The 26791-nt window shown below is 49.4% G+C and overlaps 1 non-coding gene across 4 annotated transcripts; it reads left to right on the top strand.

Annotated features, from left to right (window-relative positions):
* LOC118093102 (uncharacterized) lies at positions 1-26570 on the top strand. Of its 4 annotated transcripts, none has more exons than XR_015946801.1 (3): positions 1-2173; positions 11457-20781; positions 25423-26570. It is a non-coding gene; the product is annotated as an uncharacterized LOC118093102 (transcript). The 4 variants fall into 4 exon arrangements; XR_015946804.1 differs by having other exon boundaries at positions 19-1916; positions 18064-20781; XR_015946803.1 differs by having other exon boundaries at positions 19-2173; positions 18064-20781.
* The last annotated feature ends 221 nt before the right edge of the window (positions 26571-26791 follow it).

The following is a 26791-nucleotide window of genomic DNA, read 5'->3' as shown; positions in this document are numbered from 1 at the left end:
ATTTCAGAGGAAAGATCATACTCAGTGGTCCCTCGCATCTCCACGGATTGTAGGGGGAGATGCCATCTGAAAAACTGGAGAGCTGCTGCCAGTCAGTGTGGACAGTACTGAGCTAGATGGACCAATGGTCTGAGTTGGTACAAGGCAGCGTCCTAATATTTTCCACCCACAACAGCACATATTATCTGATGTTCCTTGTCCCTTTGCACTGATGATTTTACTCCTTAGCAGTTGGAATGTTCAGGCGCATTCTATGACCATACAGATGGCCTGTATCATTGCAGAAGCCACTGTGACATCACAGAATTTCAGCCAATGGGTGTGGAGGCAGTGCCTGATTTATGCAAAAGGCTTACTGGGGCTCAGAACTAACTGGTGTTTGCGTTCTTGGGGTCAAACCACATGATGCAATATTTAAAAAGAGGAGAGCGCCTCTGGACATGTACAGTGAGCCTATTCCGCGCGATCGTACCTGGCCCTGAAATGTCTAGGATTTTATTGTGAGTCGCTGAGAAACATAGGCATATGATACATTTAATAAATCGTCATAATAATGAATGGGGGGTGGAATTTCAGCCTATGTAATTGAACTCAGGTGTGCAAGAAGATAATAGAATTGTAGAGTTGGAAGGGAGCCTGAGGGTCATCTAGTCCAACCCCCTGCAATGACAGGCAGGATTGTGTTCCTGTGCAGTGATTCTGCAGCCACACCATGCAAGTGCAGAAACTAGACGCAAAGCACAGCATCCTGGGCATGCACTTTAAAAGTTAAGATTCTAGTCCCTAAGACAGGCGCAGATATGCGTGAACGACTCCTAGTAACAGCAGCAGTCCTTCAGAAGGCCCCGTAATATGTTTTGAGATCAGGAGGTGGTGGTGGTGGAGGAGGAGAGGCAAACAGCCATTTTTGCCCCTTTCCCCAGACAGGAATAAAGTGTGGAAACATCCAAGTTGTTGTGCCTGCAGTCGCTGGTTCCTTCCAGCTGCTGTTCCTACAGAACCGTCCGCAAGGCCTTTTCCCCCCAGCTCCGGAGCCCTGTGTAGCTGCGGGTGGGCGTGGTGGCAATTTCAAAATTGCATCTGCTCGCTTGCTTCTTTCCCTGCTGCAGCTGCCTGATAACGCAAGAGAAGTCTCCCCTGCTCCCCTCATTCTTCCAGCGCCTATACTACACCCCGCTCCCCTTCCGGAGCATGTTGGACTGCAAGCAGGCTGGTCGGGGCAGGGACCTTACCTGCTTGCCTGTCGCCTCCCTGCGTTTTGCGCGCAGCAGCACCCCCCCCCCGGCCTCTACTCTTCCCCCCCCCGGCTTCTCGCAGCCTTGGCAGCTCAGTTGCAGTCGGCAACGTCTGCAAGGGGCGCCGGCTTGGCGAAGCTTGGGAGCCTGTTCCCACGCTCCGGGCGCGCGGTCGCTTGTTGGTTCTTAAAGCGGCAGGGAAATATTGCAAAGTGGAGACGGATTGTGGCGGGGGAGCTGCAGTTTCTCTTCTCCCCTCCTCGTTCTTTTTTTCTTTAATGCGTGAGCTCCAGGCCTTTGCATAGGCGAGGAAGTGCCCCCGCTGCGCGAGGTCGCGGGGTGCTCACCAACACTCCAACTGCGGAGAGAGAGGAGGGGGCACCCTGCTGGCAGCGCAGAGACACCTCTGGCCAGGTGTGGGCCGGAGCGCTTTTTTTGGGGGGGGGGCAGAGAGCCGTTTCCCCTGTTCCAAAGAGCCCCCCCCTCACAATCGGCTTTAGTTCCCTATATGCCACCACCCCACCCCACAGCCAGAGCTCTTCTCCCTGCCTCCCTCCCAGCCTCCCTTGGCTGCCGGGCCACACCCCCGTCTCCGCCGACGGGGCGGGCAGAGGAGTCGCTGCCCCGCGGGGCAAGCAGGCAGACAGCTCGGGGAGACTCCCTCTTGAGCGATCGGCCGCGGTAAGATTTTTTTGGGGGGGGCGTCCCCTGACCGGCCGAAACACCCCCTCCCCACCTCCATCCGCCTGCCGGGGAGGAGAAGAAGCAGCCAGCCAGCGAAGGAGGGAGGCAGGGGCGGCGGCCACGCCAGGAGGCACCCGGTCGCCTCTTCCCCCCTCCCCGGCCTCGGCTCCAGGCAAGCAGCCGGGAGAGTCCCCGTGGCCCCCCCGCCGCCGCTGGAGTCTCTTCTGACACCCTCGCCTGTGCAACGCCGCCGGGTGAGTCCTCTCGGGGGAGCCCCCTCTGGGGATTCCCCCAGCTTCCCTCCCCCGCTCTCCTCTGCGCGGGGATCCTCGCCTGGGCTCCGGACGCTGGCAGGTGTATTTGGGGAGGGGGGCACTCCAAGGGGGAAAGAGCGGGGGGGCGGCACCCCCTCCTTCCTTCTCTCCCTGCCTGTCTCTTGGTGTTATGCAATCAGAAGTGCGGGGGGGGAGAGACCCCCCTGGCAGCTCCCCGCCCCCTTTCCCCCTCCCAGCCCCTCCTCTCTTGGCCGGTGGGCTTTTGTCAGATGGGGGGGCAGGCGGGGGGGAGGCGGAAGCCGCCAGCCAGACGGGCGGGCAGAGCGGAGCACCGGGGCTCCCCCGGGAGCGTTCCGCAGACACTGGCGCCCGCCTGCTCGGCTGGAAAGAGAGAGAGGTGGGGGTGGGGGCGCTCCCGTCCCACCCCCTGGAGCTGGGCTCCTTGCTCTGCCCGAGATGTGGAACTCGGGAAGCAGGTGGCTTGGCGGGGTTGGGGGAAGAGAGCATTTTATTTTATTTTTAAAGGACGGGGATGCAGAAACCAAGCCCCCCACCCCAGAAAAAGACCCACGTGGAGCCCAGCCTCTGCTGGCCTGACTCCCCAACCCCCAATGGCTTGACTTGTCTCCACGTGGCTGCTTTGCTTTGCAAAATACAGCGTGTCCAGCCTCCTGGAGGACAGCTACGGAGCCAGACATAGGCTGCTATGTACGTGCTCAGACAGTTTCCTTTGGGGGGCTTCGTAAGGACATCTCGGAAGGAGACCCTGCTGGTTCGGGGGTTGCTGAAGGATCCCTAAGCCAGGGCAGCCCCTCTCGCCATGGGATACCTGAAGCTCACAGCCCTGACTACCGTACCTGGGATTCAGAGATAGATTGCACTTCGGTATGGAGGTTCCGCTTACCCAGCACAAAGAGGAGCCGTTGATGCATGAATGGGCCTCAACCCCTCCTAAAACCGTCGCACCTTGTGTCAATGAGTTTCGTGCATTGATAATGACAACTTAAAGAAGATCAATCTTAATAATATGGAACTTCCTCTTGCCTGCCCATCAGCTGGACTGGGTGATGCTGAGTTCTAGTTTTATGAGACAGGCGGAAAAAACATCTGTCTGCTTTCTCCATGTGAATGTATAATTTTAGAAGCCGGTAGAATCATAGAATTGTAGACTTGGAAGGGACCACCCAGTCCAAACCCCTGCAATGCTGGAATCTTTTGCCCAGTGTGGGACTTGAACCCATGACCCTGAGATTAAGAGTCTCATGCTCTACAAACTGAGCTATCTCAATTACCTCCCCCCCTCCCTTGCCGGCTTTGAGGTGGGTTGGTGCATCACTCAACTCTCAGGTGCAGGCATACTGCCACATCTGGAAAACAAACAGGCATGCCTGGCTTTTTATTCCAGAGAACCTTGGCTTTCGCCAAGACTCCTGCTGTCAGTTTTGACTTCTGGGGGTAATCCGTTGGTTTTTAGGGTTGTTGTTTTTTCTTAATCGCTTGCATGCTTTGTCGTTTTTTTGTAAAATGGTGCTGCCTTGCGTCCTTTGCAGGGAGAAATATATGGTTTAAATAATAATAGTATTGCGCAGAAACCGTGCAGCTGAGGTGTGAGCGGCCTGCTGCAAAGCAGTAAATTAAAAGTAATGCAAGGAACCTCCATGGATAGACACAGTATACCCCCAAAGGGAGAATTCCACTGAGCTAGATGAGTCCTTGATCTGATCCAGTGAAGCATTTCTTACAAATCTGTGTTGAAGAAAGTTGCGGGCGCAGAGCATGGGTGTGTAGCCAGGGATTTTGTTGGGGGGCAGGCCTTTTGTTAGGGGCAGCCGAACCTCAGTTTGCTTTGGATTTTTATTGATTTGGGGGGGGGGAGACAGCTGCCCCTCCCTGCCCCCCTCCCTCCCTGGGCAACACCCATGGCACAAAGCGTGTTGGGGAGGTGATGGTAACAGGAAGGAAAACAGCAGAGGTTGGGATGGGGCCTGTCGGAAAGCACAGGGCGCCCAGATTGCCTCTGGGGTAAGAAGAGGCAGGTTGTTCTGGTCCTTGAGGGATTTCAGGAGAGCCAAATTCTGAGGCGGTTCTAAGGGCTACTCTGCAGCCGCTGCTGTGAAGCTGCTTTCATGGTCTGCCACAGAGGATTGCGGTCTAGTGAATTCTGCAGAGCCTGGGGTGATCTGGATGTTCAAAGTTCCCATCAGATTGTGGCTCTTGCAGTTCACTCCTGCCAGTTTATCCCCACCCTTGATAACAAGCGTAAATCTGATCCTTCAAAGACTTTGCTATCTGGCCGTGAATGAGAGTCAGCAGACTCTGAGTAAGTAAGATCTTCGCTTGGTTGGTGGGGAGATGGGTGTGTGTGTGTGTTTCTGCACAGTGCAGGAACTTTTCCCATCTCGTCTCAGCTTGTCAGGAGGGTTGGGAAACTGTCTCTTAAGGGAGAAATCTAGGCAGGGAAAGAATCCGGGGGAGCGCTCTGTGATATAAATGTGAACTTTTGGATGCGGTGATTCCAGAGTCGGGGTTTTGGGGGCGAGATGAGCTTACGTTTTATCCAACTGGCCCACAAAGTCCCTCTTCTGGAGGTCACGTTTGTCTGCAAAGGAACCCTGTTTTGCAGTGGCTCAGAGAGCGGAGGGTTTGGATGAAGTTTCTACAAAACACAATGCCTCTTTATGAAATACCTGCATCTTAACTGGCATAGCGAATCAGTCTTGGGTCACCTCCAGACAGATAGTTTCTTGAGCTCTCCTCTTGATTGCTTTGCGCAAATTCCGCTTTGTGCATTCTGCTGTTTATTGGCTATCCACTCTCATTTATTTATGGGGAGTTTATACAATGTTGCGCCAAGCCCTTGTTACCCCACACTTTTTCAGTGCCCTGCCAATTTCCTTACTGTGAAAAATAATAATTCAGGAGTGTTTTTCTTTTGGGGGGTGGTGGTGGTCGAGTGGAAACAGTTTTGTTGTGCAAAAGCACCAAATTATCCACAAATCAAGCAACCTAAATTTCTGATGTAGATAATCACTCACCCCTCGTTCTCTTGCAGGTGTGGTTCGCCTTAGGTGCCAAAATGTTTTTGGCCAGCCCTGGTCATGTGATGTGAGAAATGTCCCTCTGTTTGTCCATGAAACACTGGGGGGGGGGAATTCCTTGAGAACTCTAGCAGTCCTCATGGACAGGAAATCAGCTGCGAGATTAACATGTGACAGGAAAAGCAGATTTAAAAAACACACACGCTTCTAGCAGGCCTTTCCCCATTAACGATACAGGAATTTAATTCATTACGGATTTTTTAAAATAGATTTATTAGTTGCTTTTCTGCAGAAAATGAACTTGGAGCGAATTATGAAAACAAAGATGCAACATACAGGTGAAACTCAGAAAATCGTCAAAAAGTGCATTTATTTCAGTAATGCAATTTAAAAGGTGAAACCAATATATGAGATGGATGCATGATATGCAAAGCAAGATATGTCAAGCCTTTATTTGTTGTAATTGTAATTATTTGTCATTAGGCAGGTCAATTATACTGTAAATGGAATGTAATTAATGAAAGAGATGTTTATTTTTGTTTATTTTTGTATTATTGTAACTATTTGTTTTATTACTGTGGAATTTCCATAAGAAAGCATTTGTAAAAATTAAAATAAAAAATAAAAAGTTGCATTACTGAAATAAATGCACTTTTCGACGATATTCTCATTTTCCGAGTTTCACCTGTAGATTCAAACGAAAAATAAAGCCAACCTAAAACAGAATAATATATTCAACCGTGCCCCACTCAGAATTGAACTCCAAAGGACTGGGTGAATCAAAATATTTTCGCCTGGCACCTAAAAACATTGTGAAGGGGCCAGGAATGTCTCATAGCTTTGTGATCACTCCCCGTCCACATGTGCCCAGCCCACCAACTAGTTTTTACCGTGGTCAGGGTCTGCTGAAGACATTTTGACACCTGAGGCAAAACCACAAAATAGCACCCCCTCCCCAGGGGTGAGTGAATATCTGCATCAGGAACATGGGTAGGTGGTTGGGAATAAAGATCTACATCAGGATCTGCTGCCCCTGTGGATCCTGCCGCCTGATGCAGTTGCCTTACCTTGTCTCACGGGTGGGCCGGCCCTGACCTTGGTGGTGTTTATTAGGCAGATCTTGCCAAAAGATCGACACATTCTCATTTGCAAAACTTTGCTGCGAGCGTTGCGTAGATGCCCCGCTTCCAGTCACTGTGTGCCTTTTTGACATTTGGAATCTTTTAAAGTTTGTCACGGTTTGTGAAGGAGCCGTGTGGTTGTGCAACGGTGGTGGCTTTGCTGAATCTGTTAGAGGCAAGCCGAGAAAGTGTCTGAAGTGTCCAAAACGTGTTGGACGAACTTTTTTTGTGGGGGTGCAGAGCTGACGGGAGGAAAAGATCGCCTCTGCTTGCAACAGAATGTAAGGCTTATGGGAGGAATTCTGGAGAATGGGCAGGCGGATCGACAGAACTCTGGAGCATCCTTTGCAGGCGTTTTTGACCCTGGAGCAGCCATTCTTTGTGTCCTCCCCTTTTGACTATCCCAAAGCTGCCCGTCAGCATCCCTTCTTAGCGGTTATTTGGCCTCAATGGCAGATGGCAGTCTCATCAGTAGGCGGAGCACATCTCCTGCGGGAGGGGCAAGGCAAACCTGCCTTCTCACCTTATCTGCTCGCGCTATCTTTTGCCAGAACCTCAGTGCTGCCTCTCTGGGTTGCCTGGGAGAAGTTGCTCGGGGGAATGGGACACGCTGGCAGCAGGGCCGGCTCGTCGTAGACCCCCGGTGGCGCAGGGCACCATGGCGCCGGCCCGCCAGGAGGGCGCTGCGAGCTGCACCCGCTGGCCGGCCGGTCCGGTCCGCTGCGCAGCTGTGCGCGGCGCCCACCTGCCCACCGCGCTGGGAAACGGGGCGGGAGGGCGCCAGAGAGATTGCGCTGTGCCTGCCTGCCCGCCTGCCGCACAGCAGCGCCGCGCCCACCTGCCCACCGCGCTGGGAAACGGGGTGGAAGGGCGCCGGAGAGATCCGGCGCACCATGGCGACAGGGGCGCTTAAGACGGCGCTGGCTGGCAGAAGAATAAGTGTCTTGACGGCCTTGGTCCTATATACCTGAAGAGGCGTCTCCACCCCCATCGTTCAGCCCGGACACTGAGATCCAGCGCCGAGGGCCTTCTGGCGGTTCCCTCACTGCAAGAAGCAAAGCTACAGGGAACCAGGCAGAGGGCCTTCTCGGTAGTGGCACCCGCCCTGTGGAACGCCCTCCCATCGGAGGTCAAAGAGATAAACAACTACCTGACATTTAGAAAACACCTAAAGGCAGCCCTGTTTAGGGAAGTTTTTAATCTGTGATATTTTAATGTATTTTAGTATTTGTTGGAAGCCGTCCAGAGTGGCGGGGGAAACCCAGCCAGATGGGCGGGGTATAAACAAATGAATGAATGAATGAATGAATAAATAAATATGTAGGCTTACTCAAAATGTCATTGCTCGTCTTCGCACATAGAAGGCAAATGTTTTCTGAGGTCCCAGGAATCTTCTGGCTCCCCTCCTTTGGCTCCGAGGACCCCCTTTTTTACCCCAGGCAGGGGCACGATGTACCCCGTGCCCCCCCATCTCCTGAGCGGTGACCACAGGACTGTTTAACGCTCTGCTGTGGGGACAGTATTATCATCTTGCTGTTGCTGCAGACAGCTGGACTGTGGTCCGTTTTGGCAAGCGAGACCTCCATTCTCTCTCCTCAGCTAAAGAGCATGGCGTAGGAGGGGGCCAAGGGTTCTGTGGTCCCCTTCCTTGGGCCTGTTCCTTTGTCTATTTATGCCTCTGTCAATGGGCAGGGTGTACCCAATTAGCTGATGTTCCTCTTGTTCAGGCATCCCCAAACTTGGCCCTCCAGATGTTTTGGAACTACAATTCCCATCATCCCTGACCACTGGTCCTGCTAGCTAGGTATGATGGGAGTTGTAGTCCCAAAACATCTGGAGGGCCGAGTTTGGGGATGCCTGCTCTTGTTCATAAAAAGGAAAATCCCATATCCGTAACGGGGGCCTTACCTTTCTTAGGCAAACCAGAATATCACAAAACAACAACAACAACAACAACAACAACAACAACAACAACAACAACAACAACAACAACACCCCACCCATCTGGCTGGGTTTCCCCAGCCAATCTTGGTGGTTTCCAACACATATAAAAACAAAATAAAGCATCAAACATTAAAAACGTCCTGATACAGAGCTGCCTTCAGATGTCTTCTAAAAGTTGTGTAGTTATTAATCTCCTTGACCTCCGATGGGAGGGCGTTCCACAGGGCGGGTGCCACTACCGAGAAGGCCCTCAGCCTGGTTCCCTACCTTCTCATTTGTAATAATAATAATAATAATAATAATAATAATAATAATAATAATTTATTTATACCCCACCCATCTGGCTGGGTTTCCCCAGCCACTCTGGGCGGCTTCCAGCAAAATATTAAAACATAATAATTCGTCAAATATTAAAAGCTTCCCTAAACAGGGCTGCCTTCAGATGTCTTCTAAAAGTCTGGTAGTTGTTTTTTTCCTTTGACATCTTGTGGGAGGGTGTTCCACAGGGTGGGCACCACCACCAAGAAAGCCCTCTGCCTAGTTCCCTGTAACATCACTTCTTGTAGCGAGGGAACCGCCAGAAGGCCCTCGGCGCTGGACCTCAGTGTCCGGGCAGAATGATGGGGGTAGAAACGCTTCTTCAGGTCTACTGGACCGAGGCCGTTTAGGGCTTTAAAGGTCAGCACCAACACTTTGAATTGTGCTCGGAAACGTACTGGGAGCCAGTGACGATCCTTTAGGATCGGTGTTATGTGGTCTCGACGGCCGCTCCCAGTCACCAGTCTAGCTGCCGCATTCTGGATTAGTTGTCGTTTCCGAGTTCCCTTCAAAAATAGCCCCCAAGGCATATGAGTTCCCCAGAATTCTTCCTTTTCTTTACCATCTAGCCTGAGGAAGTGTCCTGGGGTACTCAGAAGCTTGCATGCTGTTTTGTGACTGTGTGATTGGCCTAAGAAAAGTATAGACCCGTTACGGATTTTGGACGAGGATTTCATGTTTTGAGAGAGAGCAATAATTGTCCTGTGGGAAGGTGGGAGGCTGGACTGAGGAAACCTGACTCTGTAGGGAGCAATGGGCTTCTCCACAGATTCTGTCAGCATGTACATCTAAAAATATGGTCTGTGATGAATGTAGCAAGGAATTGTACGTACACAACCAGCAATAAGGCTCACCTATATGTGTTAAATTGCTTGTAACACATGTACAAACGTGTTTGGTCTTTGAAGTACATTACAAGTATACAGTGGTACCTCGGTTTAAGTACACAATTGGTTCCAGAAGTCCGTACTTAACCTGAAGCGTACTTAACCTGAAGCGAACTTCCCCATTGAAAGTAATGGAAAGTGGATTAATCCGTTCCAGACGGGTCCGCGGAGTACTTAAACTGAAAGTTCTCAAACCAAAGCGTACTTAAACCGGGGTATGACTGTATTGGCATATTGGATGTAGGAGAAATTAGAATCAGTTCCCATATGGAGGCAGACTCTCCTAACTGGTACTTTCTGAATCAACGTGATAACCAAAACACAGAACCATCCTTCAAAATCCACAGTTCTCTGCAATGCAGTCCTCCAGCCAAAAAAAGGGATACAGAAATGCATACACCAGGGTAAACTGTGCATAAATATGCATACGTTAGTGAAAATACCCTGCAAAAAAAATTGCATTCAATTTGGGGAAACCGCTTTGCAAAAAAATAAAGCATATTAGGCAACATGCATGCAAACGTGTCTATTAGGAGAAATTTGCACTATGATGCTGTCAAATTTTCATAAGGACTTTTAAAAAAACCACAAACCGATGTGAAAATGTGGAAAACTGAAGAATGGGAAAAACGAAAAACTGAGGGAAACCAAAACTGGCAAATTTGCCCGTCCCTCCTCTCTTAATGCTGGTTGTATACCGTATGTTAAATAGGGACCCTCAGTGTGCACAGAATTGTATCCAAATAATTCTGTGACTGTGTCATAATTCTGTCTGCCCCGAGAATCAGCATTTGCTTTGGCTCTCTGTTCAATGTCCGTTTGGTGCACAGGGTCAGGGTCATAGGTCGGCATGCTCGGGCATGTGCCGAGGCCTCGCACCCAATAGCCCCCTCCCACCCGGACAATGAACCTTTTTCACCATGGCAGCTTGCTTGTTTACCTGCCCTTCGTTCCAGCCCAGAGGGGATAATTGAGCCAATTCCAGTGGTGAGAAAGGTAGAGGAGCAGCGGCCATTGCCTGCTTACTCCTTGGTGTCGAGGCAGAGGAGCCTCAGCAGTTGGCAACGATGGAAGTAAGGGAAGCACTTACTCTCTCACCCAAGGCCGCCCAAAAACTTGGGAGCCAACATTGCCTTGGTATGCAAACCTGGGTTTATGGCTGAGCAAAATGTGAATGGACTCTTGCTCAATGCTCGCCTGTTATGTTCAAATTGTCCTGGGCTGCCTGACTTTCTGCTGTATAACGTAGGGTTGTATATCCCCACTCAGTTAGATGCAGTGTAATGAATGGACCTAAGGCTGTTTACATATCATGACCCCCCCAACCCATTTTTTGGGAACTGTAGTTTACCCCCTCACTGTGCTACAACTCCCAGCACCCTTAAACTACAGTTTTTGTGATTTTTTTAAAAATGTTTTTTTTAATGCTTGTTCATAGCTTTAGTTAGTCATGTCCATTCATTCTCTGAGTAGGGCTAACACTGGATCTCAACGCTTTATTTCTTAGGGACCTTGCCGAAAGCCCACAACCTAAGAATATATACATGGTTAGTGTGAACTGCCAAGATTCACTTTGTGGTGTAGCAGTTGGTCAGGATGTCGGACGACAGCTCGGGAGACCCAGGCTCAAACCCCCTTTCAGCCATGAAGCTCATTCATTGCGTCATTGTAGGCCCATTACTCTCTCTCTCTCTCTCTCTCTCTCTCTCTCTCTCTCTCTCTCTCTCTCTCTCTCTCTCAGCCTACCTCACAAGGTGGTTGTGCAGAGAAAAGGTGGGAGGGCAGAGAACCTCGCCTGGCACTCTGAGCTCTTTGTACGAGTGTGAAACACAAAAACTTCCTTACCCAGCACCACCGTTGCTCTTCAACGCAGGGAAAATGAGGGACTTTTGGGGGCAGCTGTGTTTCTTTTGCACCACCATAATGCCCCTAAAAATCCTTATTGCTCTTGCAGTATCCTTCCAGGCGGCCGGACTCGGGCAGCCGACTTTTCTCCAAGGTGGGGGAGCCACCGGCGGCTTGGTGTGGAGGAAAACACCTGGGGGCCCACGGAGCTGCGTTTACCTTTGCCTTATTTTTAGCGCGCCGAGGAGGAGCCTCCATGGCAAACCGTGTGACCACCTGTCGATCAACAAGTTTAGTCAGTTGTAAGTCCCCGGATGACATCTTGCTGGGGGCCTCCCGGGAGCAGCTTGGCAGGGAATGTGTGCTCCTCATTGGATGGGTCTCGGAGTGAATCCGAGGGGGCAGTCGTGCTGCCCCTACATGTCCCAATGCACCTGAGTCGCCTGCCTCATCCAGGGCTGTTTGGGTCGCCTCTCTCACACCAGAGGGCCATTCAATAGAGCCCTGCAAGCAGTGCTAGAAACTCAGTTGCCATCGAAATTGCTCCTAACTCTACAATCCTATGATTCTAGGACCGCTAGCCCATGGACCTTCCCAGTTTGACAAGGGCGTTATTCATCACAGCGGGTGGCGCTGTGGTCTAAACCACTGAGCCCTAAGGCTTGCAGATCAGAAGGTCGGCGGTTCGAATCAAATACAGGATGGGTGACACCTGGCTTGAGAGCAGTACATGTGAGAAGGATCTAGGAGTCTTGGTAGACCACAAACTTGACATGAGGCAGCAGTGTGATGCAGCAGCTAAAAAAGCCAATGCAATTCTGGGCTGCATCAATAGGAGTATAGCGTCTAGATCAAGGGAAGTAATAGTAGCACTGTATTCTGCTCTGGTCAGACCTCACCTGGAGTACTGTGTCCAGTTCTGGGCACCACAGTTCAAGAAGGATACTGATAAGCTGGAACGTGTCCAGAAGAGGGCAACCAAAATGGTCAAAGGCCTGGAAACGATGCCTTATGAGGAACGGCTTAGGGAGCTGGGTAAGTTTAGCCTGGAGAAGAGAAGGTTAAGGGGTGATATGATAGCCATGTTCAAATATATGAAAGGATGTCATATGGAGGAGGGAGAAAGATTGTTTTCTGCTGCTCCAGAGAAGCGGACATGGAGCAATGGATTCAAACTTCAAGAAAGAAGATTCCACCTAAACATCAGGAAGAACTTCCTGACAGTAAGAGCTGTTCGGCAGTGGAATTTGCTGCCAAGGAGTGTGGTGGAGTCTTCTTCTTTGGAGGTCTTTAAGCAGAGGCTTGACAGGCATATGTCAAGAATGCTTTGATGGTGTTTCCTGCTTGGCAGGGGGTTGGACTGGATGGCCCTTGTGGTCTCTTCCAACTCTATGATTCTATGATTCTATGAATCCCCGCAATGGGGTGAGCTCCTGTTGCTCGGCCCCAGCTCCTGCCAACCTAGCAGTTTGAAAGCACGTCAAAGTGCAAGTAGATAAATAGGTACTGCTCCAGCGGGAAGGTAAACAGCGTTTCCCTGCGCTGCTCTGGTTCTCCAGAAGCGGCTTTGTCATGCTGGCCACATGACCTGGAAGCTGTACGCCGGCTCCCTCGGCCAATAATGCGAGATCAGCGCCGCAACCCCAGAGTCGGTCACGACTGGACCTAATGGTCAGGGGGCCCTTTACCTTTTTTGATCCATCATATTTGTTTCTTTGGCAAAACAGCACTGTCTCTGTTACTCCAATTGTAATCTCCGGGACTTTTGCTGGGAGTTACTGGGCACTTAGTCCCATCATGATCTTAGGAAGCATTGATGCCTGCTGCTGGCAAGGTTTCCTTCCCAGAAATAAAGGTGTAATTCAAAGCAACATTGTGGGCAAGTTGCCGGGATCTGTTTCGAGGACCTCTTGCCCGTCGAGCCCAGTGCCAACACCTCGTGCTTCGACTGTAGCGAGCAGATAAATATTTTGGTGTGCTAAGTTGACAGGCGCGGCTCTGCAAGGGGAGCCTGATAACCACTCTCCATCTTGGGCTGATTGGTGACTTTGGGGGAAAAACAAAAACAGATACAGCAGGGAATTTGGACCTGGTTGTTCGGGCTGTGGGTGGCAGGATGTACACTGAGACCTGGGATTGTACACCTGAAGATACTTCTTCGTGTATCTGAAGAAGTGTGCATGCACACGAAAGCTCATACCAAAATAAAAACTTAGTTGGTCTTTAAGGTGCTACTGAAGGAATTTTTTTATTTTGCTTCGACTCAGACCAACATGGCTACCTACCTGTAACTAGAACCTGGGATTGTATCTTCCAAGGCAGGGTCCTTGCTGCCACAGGAACATCAGAAGAGGCTTGCTGGATCAGGCCAATGGCTCATCCGGAATCCTAGGGAAGTTTGCTTGACGCCTTCATTATATATCTTTAGGCGCCAGGCAAAAACGTTCCTTTTCAACCAGGCCTTTGGTTGATCCAATTTACATCCTATGCCCCTTTAAAATGTGGGGTTTTTTTGGAGGGGTGCTATTGGGTAGTTGTTTTATTTTGGTCGGCTGTTTTGTTGTTTTATGTCTTGATTTTATTCTGTGAACTGCCCTGAGACCCCAGGGTATAGGACGGTATAATAATAATAATAATAATAATAATAATAATAATAATAATAATAATAGAATGGTGGAGTTGGAAGGGACACCAGGGGTGATCTAGTCCAACCCCCTGCAATGCAAGAATTTCAACTAGATCATAGCCGACCAGATGTGTACGGGAAGCTTGCAAGCAAGACCTGAGTACAAGAACCCTCTCCCCTCCTGTGATTTCCAGTTTTCAGAAGCATAGGCAGTGCCAGATTTACGTATAAGCTAAACAAGCTATAGCTTAGGGCCCCACTCTCTTGGGGGCCCCCCAAAAAATTAAAGGAAAAAAACCGGATGTACGTTTCCAAAATATAAGATAAAAAAACAAAATAAAGCCTACATACAGCAACAGTGTTTTGTGTTGTGTAGGCTCCTATGATGTACCGTAAGTCATGGGCCCTGCCTACTAGACTGCTCCCTAAAACATCACCGGTTTGCTCATTTCAATATATAGGGTGCCTACATTCTGCATGGACTGGTTGCAGGGCAACATGTGCAAATGGCTTTAGATACCTATTAGGTCCATAAATTACCATGTAGCATATATTCAACACACACACACAAAAAAACAGCGACAATTTGTTGTTGACAAAGGACAGCTGGACATATCAAGCTGGACATTACCTTCAGTAGCTTACAGCCTCATTAAACCTAAATCCGGCCCTGAGCATAGGCACTGTGTCTAGAAGTCATTCATTCATAGCTTTTCTCCTCCAGTTCTAAAGCCATCCTAGTTGGTGCCCATCACTGCCTCCTATGGAAGTGAGTTCCGTAGTTCGATTATGTGCCATGTGAAGAAGAATGTAGTTTTGCCTTCCTTTCCTCCTCCCTCCCGACCCCACCTTTCCCCACCTTTACCCACCTTTATAGTTTAGTCCTCAGGTGTTCTTGGGCAAGGCCTTCTAAATCCAAAATCCCACTGGGAATGTGGAAGCCTTTAGGCCTGGCTCTGGTATAGCTCAGTTGGTTAGAGCGTGGTACTCATAATGCCAAGGTTGCAGGTTCGATCCTATATGGGGGCAGCTGCATAATCCTGCATTGCGGGAGTTTGGACTAGAAGATCCTCAGGGTCCCTTCTGAGATGGCCGGTGGCTCTTTCTATCCCTTCTGTGATCTGTCGGATATAGTAAGATAATAATAATAATAATAATAATAATAATAATAATAATAATAATAATAATAATGTAATTTATTATTTATACTCCACCCATCTGGCTGGGTTTCCCCAGCCACTCTCGGTGGCTCCCAACCGAATGTTAAAAAAAACAATACAGCAATAAACATTAAAAACTTCCCTAAACAGGGCTGCCTTCAGATGTCTTTTAAAAGTAAGATACATAGTTGCTTATTTCCTTGACATCTGATGGGAGGGCGTTCCACCGGGCAGGCGCCACTACCGAGAAGGCCCTTGTTGAGGATTGTGTTTCACGAGAAAGAGGGAGACCAGGATTCCAAGGTTCCTCCGTGACTCAGAATTAATCAGGAGCTCTATATATTGTGGCTGAAAACCAGCTTTTGCTCTCCTCCCCCTCCCCTCCACCCCATTTTTCTAGTCCGGGGTGTGGCTTCAAATATTTAGGGAGTTGTTGAGCCAGATGGTATTTGACTTGGCCAAAGCAAGCTGCATCCCCCCCCCAAGAAAACACACACTATTATTTTAAACTCAAGTTGTCATTTCAAGGCAATAGTACATTAATCTAGTGAAGGCTTGTTAAAATATTTGACCGTGCTATTTATGGAGCTATTTTTCAGCTGTGATGGAAGATCACTGCATGGTTATGACTCTTTTGCTAACCGCATGCTCTCTACCAGGAGGTAAGGTGAGGCAGACCCCCAAGGTGGTGGATTTGGGGCACCATTAAGGACCATTAAAGAGTTGGGGACAGATGGATCTGACCTGTAGGAGGTGTCAGTCCTGCAGGTAGAGACCTGGCTTCAAGACCTTTCTGTAGGCACCCCCCTCCCAATAGTTTGGGATGAGGAGGGGTGCATGTGGTTAGGGACCCCAGGGCTCATCTGCTCCAAACCTTGCAATGTATGAAGGACAACCCCAGAAACATTTAAAGGAGATGTGTCGATATCCTTCCCATTGGACATGAATGCTAGTTGATGGGAGAGTGCTGTTGTGCTCACAAGCCGCTTACGGGAACAGGATGTGAGGCTAGGTGGCCTTAACTTGGAGCACTCTTCATCAGGTCTTAGGCCACCTTGCCAAGAGTTTGAAAATAACCAGGCGGGTTTTGTGACAGGTGTGGGCCCAATGGCAGCCATGTGGAGTTCTCTGGGCACCAAGTTGATGACTGGGGGAAGCAAAATGTCACTTACAGAAGGGTCTGAGATTTGCTGAAAGCGTGAATTAATTTTATTTGGGATTGTTTTATTTGATGTTTTAATGTGTTGCAAACCGCTTTGAATGTTGTTCTTCATAACAACAACAACAACAACAATACTGTAATAATTTTTATTATTATTATTTTTTACCCCGTCCATCTGGCTGGGTTTCCCCAGCCACTCTGGGCAGCTCCCAACAGAATATCAAAAACACGATAAAACATCAAGCATTAAAAACGTCCCTAAACAGATGTCTTCTAAAAGTCAGGTGCCTTCTAAAAGTCAGATAGTTGTTCATTTCCTTGACATCAGAGGCGTTCCACAGGGCAGGCACCACTACTGAGAAGGCCCTCTGCCTGGTTCCTGTAACCTCACTTCTCGCAGGGAGGGAACTGCCAGAAGGCCCTTGGCGCTGAACCTCAGTGTCCGGGCAGAACGGTGGGGGTGGAGATGCTCCTTCAGGTTTACAGGGCCAAGGCCGTTTAGGGCTTTAAAGGTCAGCACCAACACTTTGAATTGTGCTTGGAAACATACTGGGAGCCAATGTAGGTCTTAATACAAAGTGGTATAGAAAAGAAATAAATGAATGAATGAAAATAATAGTAATAATAGTAATAATAATAATAATAATAATAATAATAATAATACAGTGGTGCCTCGACTTACGAATTTAATCCATTCCGAAGGCACCTTCGTAAGTCGAAAAATTTGTGAGTCGAAAAACGCCATTGGAAACGCGATTTCCCATAGGAATGCATTGTAAACGGAAAAATTCGTAAGTCGAAGCAACCCTATCTAAAAATTTGTAAGTCGAAAAATCCCTATCTAAAACCGCCACTTTTTTCCGGATTTCGAGACATTCGTAAGTGCGCAGCCATTACCCCCATTCGTAAGTCAAAAAATTCAGTTGTCGAGTCGTTCGTAAGTCGAGGTACCACTGTAAACAATGGTGCCTAGATATCTAGATATCCCATTGTGGTAACCGCAGCCTAGGTTTTAGGTACCATTTGGCGCTTAGATTATATATCTGAGTTCCTAACACCAATCTTGCCCATGTTTTCTTCGTACCAAGGAGTTTTGCAAAGCAAATTTCCCGTCCCACTGTTTTTCAAAGGATGCTCTGCATACAGCACAATCTGCCACAAGGAGCAAGAAGGGCCCTCCTCCCAGTTGCGCAAGAATTGCTGCCACCCCCACCCCCAACCCATGGGGGCCTCTGCCCACATCCAGCTGGAGGGTGATGCTGCTGAGATTTAAATATATCCATTGGAAAGCTCAGAAGGATGCTGGCAGCCTGCAGATTGCAACTGAATGGCCCTGAAGACATCTGGGGAGGTGGACGCCAGTCTTGTCTCCCTCGCTCTAGACTTGAGGACTGGGAGATGCGTCAGGCCATAATGATTAATGGCCTTCCGTGGGTTGGTTCTCTCTGGAGAGGGGAACTTATCCCAGCTGGAAGAGAACAGGAGAGTTTAATCCTCCCAGACCTTCCTCTTCCCTTTCCCCTACAAACCCGTTCCAGAGTTTCAGAGCTCCCGGTTGTTGGTTTGCTCAGCATTCCTGTCTCACATCTTTGGCACCCCATCATTGTGTGATTAATACTCTGGAAGGTGCAGCAATTTCCTGAATATCCAGTGAAGGGCTAAAAATAATCTCTTTTAAAAAAAATACAAAATGCGTTCTTTCTTTTTTTCTTTAAAAAAATCTAGATGAAAGCGCCAACGACTTGTGTTTTCATCTTCTTTCTCGCAGCTCAGTGATTCATCTCTTTGGAATAAATACCCTGAACATCGCCGGCTTACGTTAGAATCTGAGCAGGATTCTGACCGCTTGCCAGAGCAACCAGTTGCCGGTGGCTGCTTTTGCTGTGATCAGTGCTTAAATCAACCATGTGCTGTATCTGCTGGTTGCTAGGAGAACTCATAAAGGCATCAGAAGACTCCTGCTGGATCAGGCCAGGGTCCATCTAGTTCAGTTTCCTGTTCTCCCAGTGTCCAACCAGACTCTGCCTGTGAGACCTGAACACAGGAGCCATCTCCCCTCCTGCGATTTCCAGAAATTGGTATATGGGAGCAATACTGACTCCAACCATGGAGGCCGAGCCGAGCCATGGATAACTGTTATGTACTGAGCTGAATCCTAGAACCATAGGATTCAGAATCAGCAGTCTGATTGGTCTGCAGGAGCTACCCAATCCAACTCCAGGTGGAAGTGAATCCGCAACCTGAGTGGCCTGCAGGAGCAGCCAATCAGGCAGCTGGCAGAAGTGAATCTGCAACCTGATTGGCCCACAGGTGTACCCCTGAAGTAGCCAATCACGCAAGGCCCATTGTGTAAATTATGTATATAAGCAGATGGTTTTGGGAAAAGAGCCAGTATTCTCCTCTTCTCCTTGATGACTATGAGCTGAATAAAGAGCATGAAATTCACTCTCGACTCCGAGTATATTTCACTAACCCTCTCCTCTGTGAATTTGTCCAATAATTCTCTTTTAGTCCACTCTATGCTGCCTTGGTCAAACCACACCTAGAATGCTGCATCCAATTCTAGGTACCACAATTTAAGAAGGATGCTGACAAGGCCAGAGAAGCATCATATCATACGTACATCACAGATGGAGGCAGTCTACAACAGAAATCCTGTCTGCCAGGATACCTGACAATGGCCAGTGATTGCTTTACTTGGGCAGCCTGGCCATTCTTTTGTGATGGTAAAAGTAAAGGGACCCCTGACCGTTAGGTCCAGTCTTAGACGACTGGTGTTGCGACGCTCATCTCGCTTTACAGCTTCCGGGTCATGTAGCCAGCATGACTAAGCCGCTTCTGTTGAACCAGAACAGCGCACGGAAACGCTGTTTACCTTCCCACCGGAGTGGTACCTGTTTATCTACTTGCACTTTGATGTGCTTTCGAACTGCTAGGTTGGTAGGGGCAGGGACTGAGCAACGGGAGCTCAGCCCGTCACGGGGATTCGAACCGCCGACCTAATGATCGACAAGTCCTGGGCTCTGTAGTTTAGACCACAGCGCCACCCGTGTGATGTGATGGTAAATATTTTTAATTCCTGAATCCAGGTCACAGGCTCACCCTATTCATACACAAAGATGCCCTAAAGACAGGTAAGCAAAAGACAATGGGGAGGATTTCCCAATTCCTTCTTCCTTGCAGAGAAACATTTGAGGTCAATTTGGGAGAGTCAAAATCAGGCATCCCCAAACTGTGGCCCTCCATATGTTTTGGCCTACAACTCCCATGATCCCTAGCTAACAGGACCAGTGGTCGGGGATGATGGGAATTGTAGTGCAAAACATCTGGAGGGCCAAAGTTTGGGGATGCCTGATCAAAATGGTTTCAGGATTGCTCTCCTGTACTATTTCAGACATGTGGTTTATATACTTATGTATGTGTTTGCCTTGTAAATTTATGAACATTTGATTTATATATTTGGGACCCTAAATTCTAGCATACCCAAGTTGGTTGCCATCACTGCCCCTTGTGGGGGTGAGTTCCATAGTTTAACTATGCTCTGCATGAAGAAACACTTCCTTTTTATCTCTCCCCAATCTTCCAACATTCAGCATCGTCACTGGATGCGTTATGAGAGAGGGAGGTAGACGTTTGTCTTTCTGCTTTTTCTGGAACGCTGTCCTTGCTGTCCTGCACTCCTGGCCCAGTCAGGAGAAAGAGAAGCTCATCCACTTCGGAAGGGATGGGGTTTCCAGGTCATAGAGAGCAGCCTGCTTCTCTGGAGTATACTGCAAGGATGAATGAGGCCCTGAATTTCCCCACATGGTTCGGCTGTCGCCCTGAGGACTTGGCTTGCTGCGAGTGGTGGCGATTCCATCATTGTTGGTGGGATCTGGTGGGGTGAAAGGCAAGGGGGGGGGGCAAACGGGAGGTGGAGACAAAGCAGGATGCTGGACTAGATGGGCCCTTGTTCTAAGCCAGCCAGCTCTTCTGATGCTCCTAAGGTGCAGTTGTGCACCAGCACAATGGAAAAGCAATAGCATAGGAGGGAGAGCTGGCTTCACAAAAGCGGCAGCCGTGCGCACCGTTTCCCGCAGCGGCGTGTGCTATGACCCAGCCGCGAAGGAAACTGAGCATATTCTGAAATGCCAAATGCTCGGGGAGGGTCCTGTGGAATGCAGGCATTGTCTAAATGCCTGGCACATTCAACTATGCTGCCGTTTGGCGCATTCAAGAACGCCCTGCTCTGGGAGTTTCTGGGTGATGACACCCTCGGGGGGAAAGCAGCTAGATGGCGAGAAAACACTCCAAGCGCTCTTCATCTTTGAAGCCCGTTTGGAAGCAAACTCAGAACAACAGCCCAAGCCAGTCTGGGAGCCTTGCCATATCGGAGAGCTGAGTTGACTGTGGGCCAAAATACATGATGGGTTTTGCTCCGAATCTGACGGCAGCCATACCAAGCCTGGGAATAAACGCCATCGAACAAGCCGGGACTTTCTTTGTAGTAAGTACCGTATGAATGAGTTTATTATTTCGGTCACAGACCAGTTCCAGCTCACATAAAATATCAAGGATGTCATAAAACACGGTAGAGATACATTTGAATTTGCAATTAGGTATAACAGGGACAGGGACCCAGGTGGTGCGGTGGGTTAAACCACTGAGACTAGGGCTTGCTGATCAGAAGGTTGGCGGTTCGAATCCCTGTGACGGGGTGAGCTCCCGTTGCTCGGTCCCAGCTCCTGCCAACCTAGCAGTTCGAAAGCACGTCAAAATGCAAGTAGATAAATAGGAACCGCTACAGCGGGAAGGTAAACGGCATTTCCGTGTGCTGCTCTGGTTTGCCAGAAGCGGCTTTGTCATGCTGGCCACATGACCTGGAAGCTATACGCCGGCTCCCTCGGCCAATAATGCGAGATGAGCGTGCAACCCCAGAGTCGGTCACGACTGGACCTAATGGTCAGGGGTCCCTTTACCTTTACCTTTATAACAGGAACAATACAGATACAGCAAATGATCATTTAAGGCCTTGATCATTACGATAGCACAGCTTGTTCCCCAAGTTTTATGGCAGTCACACAGAATTTGGCTACCCTTAATGTGATCTCAGGATCCTTGTCCTCTACCAGGGATTTTTAGACACCGAAGTTCACATTCATTTGGATATTTTTGCATAGCAGGGGTAATTAAAACCGAACGTATATCCCCGTAGAAACAGCAGCAAGTTTCTGAATCAGGCATAGGCAAACTCAGCCCTCCAGAGGTTTTGGGACTACAGTTCCCATAATCCATGACCACTGGTCCTGTTAGCTAGGGATCATGGGAGTTGCAGTCCCAAAACATCCGGAGGGCCGAGTTTGCCTATGCCTGATCTAGGGAGTCCGGGGTCGTGTTCTTCAACCGTGGGCACCCACATCTTGGTGAACCCCAGCTCCCGCCCAGCCCAGCCCAGCGTGGCCAACAGAGAGCGTTGATGGGAGTTGGAGTCCAGTGACTTCTGGACGCTGCTTTGCTCCCATTTTAGCGGCTGCCGGTGAATACATTTTATAGTGGCTGCATTGCACAAATAACAAGGCAGACTTCAGACTTTGCTTTGGCTGGCTTTCCTGAGCCTCCCCCCCCCCCAACTCCCATTTCATTCGCTGCTAATGGCATTGTTGAAAAGGGAAATATTTTCACCCGAATCAGCAGTAAACAAGAGTGATAAGGAATTTGGGCACAGTTTGGAAGGGCCCAGCGGCTTTGCTTGTTTGCTTCTAAACTTTGTACCGCACCTCTTCCGTTCCACATTTGCATCCCTGGCGCAGCTTACAAGCATAGAGTAAAGGTAAAGGTAAAGGGACCCCTGACCCCATTAGGTCCAGTCGTGACCGACTCTGGGGTTGCGGTGCTCATTTCTCGTTATTGGCCGAGGGAGCCGGCGAACAGCTTCCGGGTCATGTGCCCAGCATGACAAAGCCACTTCTGGCGAATCAGAGCAGCACACGGAAACGCCGTTTACCTTCCCGCTTGGTACCTATTTATCTACTTGCACTTTGACGTGCTTTCGAACTGCTAGGTTGGCAGGAGCTGGGACCGAGCAACAGGAGCTCACCCCATCGCAGGGATTCGAACCACCAACCTTCTGATTGGCAAGCCCTAGACTCAGTGGTTTAACCCACAGCGCCACCTGCGTCTTCTATTAAATGATAATAGTAAAATAAAATGATAACAGTAGCAATATTAATTACATTCATATCCCAGCCTTTTTCCCAACGGAGCCCAGAGCAGTAAATGCACATGATAAAACAGGCTATCTTTCTGGATAGCTCAGTTGGTATAACATGGGTAGGCAAATTAAGGCCCGGGGGCCAGATCCGGCCCAATCGCCTTCTAATTCCGTCCTGCAGACGGTCCAGGAATCAGCGTGTTTTTACATGAGTAGAATGTGTCCTTTTATTTAAAATGCATCTCAACAACTCTGCGATTCTAATTAAAACATCTAATGACACTTGTGATGCAGAAACAGACTGGGATAGATCTCCACTTAGAGAGGCTTGTTGGAGAGGAAGGTCTTCCGTAGGTGCCATAAAGACAATGGAGGAGACAATTAACAGGGCTGTCACCTGGAAGATGGAGCAAGCTTGTTTTCTCCTGCTCTGGAGGGTAGGACTCGAACCCATGGCTTCAAGTTACAAGAAAGGAGATTTCCGACTCAACACCAGGAAGAACTTTCTGGTGGTAAGAGCTGCTCGACAGTGGAACAGGCTCCCTTGGACGGTGGTGGACTCTCCTTCCTTGGAGGGTTTTAGGTAGAGGTTGGCTGGCCACCTGTCATGGATGCTTGGGTTGAGATTCCTGTCTTGCGGGGGGGGGTTGGACTAGATGACCCTCGGGGGTCCCTTCCAACTCTACGGTTCTATTAACACTCCAGGCCTGTCCAGGCCTTGGCTCCATGAGTATTGTGTATGAAGGACTTCCTTTCTCTGCCCTGAATCTTCCAGCGGTTAAGCTACGGAAGAGGGAGTGACAGCCACCAAGTTGGACAGATTTAAAAGAGAATTAGGCCAATTCATGAGGATTAAGGCTAGTGATAGCCGTGTGCCGCCTCCACAGTCAGCTGGAGCAAGTTTCTGAATCAGGCATAGGCAAACTCAGCCCTCCTGATGTTTTGGGACTATAATTCCCATCATCCCTGACCACTGGTCCTGTTAGGTAGGGACCATGGGAGTTGTAGTCCCAAAACATCCGGAGGGCAGAGTTTGCCTATGCCTGTAATCTGAATCCACTTGGAGGACTCAGTCCCTGCTTGTCAGCTTCCCTAGGGGGCATCTTGTTGGCCACTGTTAAGAACAGGATGAGGGCCCCCTGTTTGGCCTGATCCAGCAGGCTCTTCTCACGTTCTTCCAAAAATAAAATAAAAATTGCCGTCTGCTTCAGCTTGTTCTGCATCTTGCCTGGCTTCAGCATTGCCTGATCATCTTCTAATTAACTGCCCTGCCCTGTTCTGTTTCAGCAGTCGTAATTACTAATGTAAATTAGCTCCTCCGCTCTGCGGAAAGCGGGCGGCGGTGGAGAAACGCTTCCAATTTGGGCCGCTGCTCAATAAACCGTTCTTGCCGCATGCAAAATGGTTGCCTTAAGCATGGGCTGGATCTGTGCACATACAATACCTAAAAGATAAATATTGGCAGCAGTTTGACTTTGTCGAGAGATGGATGCCAGCAGTGTCCTCAGGCTCCACCCCCAGCCTTGACTGTCTTTGCTCCACCTTCTTTATACCTCTTCTGGTTCTGGAAGACTAGCAGGGAGCGAAGCTGGTTGCCACAGAAGGGGGAGACCCATTGACCTCTTTAGCAGCCCACCTAATCTCTGCCTCTTGGCCCACCTCCTCTCCAGCCTCCGCTTCTGCCTCGGATTCTGGACTGCTCTCTGCCACAGGCTCTCCCCGCTCACTGAGCCCTGTTACCCCTTCAACTTCTGACACCTCGCTCTTCACAGGGTTCTCTCTCTTCTCCCTCTGACCACTCATTGTCACCCCAATCCCATTCCCTGGGCTAAGCCTTCTTCCGTTAGGGCAGGGGTCAGCAAACTTTTTCAGCAGGGGGCCGGTCCACTGTCCCTCATACCTTGTGGGGGGCCGGATTGTATTTTTTTTGGGGGGGGGGAAATGAACAAATTCCTATGCCCCACAAATAACCCAGAGATGCATTTTAAATAAAAGGACCAGGGGCGTAGGAAGATAGGTTCGGTGGGGGAGGTGCGCCCTGAGTGATGCGATCCCAGGGGTGCCATCGCCGCTGCCCACCCCACCCCAAAACGCGCGTCCTGCCCCGCCCCCAAAACACGCACGACACTGGGGGCAGCGCCGCTGAAAAGGACACATTCTACTCATGTAAAACCACCAGGCAGGCCCCACAAATAACCCAGAGATGCATTTTAAATAAAGAGACACATTCTACTCATGTAAAAACATGCTGATTCCCGGACCGTCCGTGGGCTGGATTATAAGGCGATTGGGCCGCATCCGGCCCCCGGGCCTCATTCCTCTGTATCCAACCAGTCTATGGCAGCCCCTGGCCTCGAAAAAGATTCCCAGCATTGCCATGATGTGCTTGATGTCTAGCTGATCAAGTGGGCTCCAAAAGCCCCCTAACTCCTTGCAGTACCTTTGGGCTGTGCACTCTTATTTTCTTTAGGGTATGGGGAATTGCGTCCCAAGTGCCTGGGCCAGCGTTGCAGCTGGAGAGCAATGCTTCTGTTTTTTTTTGGGGGGGGGTGAGGGGAACGGAACGTCACTTTGATTCTAGCCTGGAGCCGGAGCAGTCGGCCTACACAAGGACACTTCTGTCTTCGCTTAAACAAAACCGCCTTTGCAGCAAGGAGCTGCGCAGTTTGCGGTGGGATCCTCTACAGCCAAGACATCTGCTCATCTGGCAGACGTCGAGAGCTGGCCGCGGCCAAAAGCTTCGTAGAACAAATATGCAAGCAAATTCCATATTTATTCTCTAGCTGCCCAGGGGCGGGGAGAGCAGGGGAGCCGAGCAATTTGCCTTTGTTACGGCTCACGAAGAGAGTGCAGCATTTGGCGACGGTAAGCAAGGATTTCCTGAAAACCATGACAAAGGCCACAAGCAATGACCCACGGTTTGTCTTATTATTGCAGAGTTAAGTCTCTTAGTCCTTCCAGTTTGTGTCTGCATTGACAATACGCTGAGGAAAGAGATTCCGCCAAAACATTAGGAAGACCTTCGACTGATTCCGATACCTTCAACAGATAAATGGAATGGAATAAAATTTTACCCGTAAGCTACCACTGGTAACGTATGAACTGACTTCTTATAGACCCAGACTTTCTTTGGATAAGTGCAATGGTCTTTGGAATGAGTCTCCACAGACTGTATTAGGTTATTGACAATCGTGTATTAGGATAAGAATATACACATCTGTATAAATGTAGGGTAATAGATCAGTATTGTTTCTTTTTTTTGTTCATTCTCATTCACTTGCCTTATCTTTTTATAAACGCAATCCTCGTAATAAAATATTAATAATAAACAGATGACCCTTGGGGGGGAATTCCCCTTCCAACTCTACAATTCTATGACAAGTAGCAGCTGTCCAGGGGTTCAGGAAGGAGTTTCTCAATCCTACCTTGAGACAGATTGAACCTGCAACTTCTGCTGCTAAACTTCGCCCCTTTCCCGGCTTGCTGGGTACAAAAGGTTTGCAAGATGGATCTGTTCATTATATGGCAGCAAAAGGACCCCTGGACGGTTAAGTCCAGTCAAAGGCTATGGTGTTGCGGCACTCAACTCTCTTTCAGGCCGAGGGAGCCAGCACTTTCAGGCCAAGGGAGCCAGCTTTCTGGGTGATGACTAAACCACTTGTGGCGCAATGGAACACCGTGACGGAAATCAGAGCGCACAGAAACGCTGTTTAGCTTCCCGCTGCAGTGATACCTATTTATCTACTTGCACTGGCGTGCTTTCGAACTGCTAGGTTGGCAGGAGCTGGGACAGAGCAGTGGGAGCTCAACCCTTCGCGGGGGTTCGAACCAACCTTCCGATCGGCAGCCCAAGAGGCTCGATGGCAGCACATCTTGAAAGACCCGGGAGATGCCTCTCCGGATGCTGCTGCGATTCCAGCTCCCAGCAGCCCAGCCAATCACCATGGTGTCCAGTAACAATGGGTGGGCTCTATGTTGCAAAGACTGTGGAGCAGCGTAAGTTCAGGGCTGGGGAAATTTGGTTCTTCATTGGCTACAATCTCCCATCATCCCATTGGCCATGTTGGTTGGGGCTGATGGGAGTTGGGAGTCCAACAACCTCTGGAAACTCAGGGTTCCCCAGTCACTCCAGCCGGCTCAGACCCCTCCCAAGTGGCCAAAAATGGAGTGAGCCCTACCTCGCAGGGCTCTTTCTCAAACCCATGATTTGAACATGGCAAATGGGTGATAGAAAAGATTCAGCACCGTCTTCATCCGAGCAACTGGAACTTTTTAAAAAAAATCTGGCTGGGAAAACCTGTTCCCT

The sequence above is a fragment of the Zootoca vivipara genome, chromosome 13 (assembly GCF_965207765.1).
Source record: "Zootoca vivipara chromosome 13, rZooViv2.hap1.1, whole genome shotgun sequence".
Taxonomy (NCBI): domain Eukaryota; kingdom Metazoa; phylum Chordata; class Lepidosauria; order Squamata; family Lacertidae; genus Zootoca; species Zootoca vivipara.
Note: the sequence above shows the minus strand (reverse complement) of the source record. Positions and strands in the feature narration are given on the sequence as shown.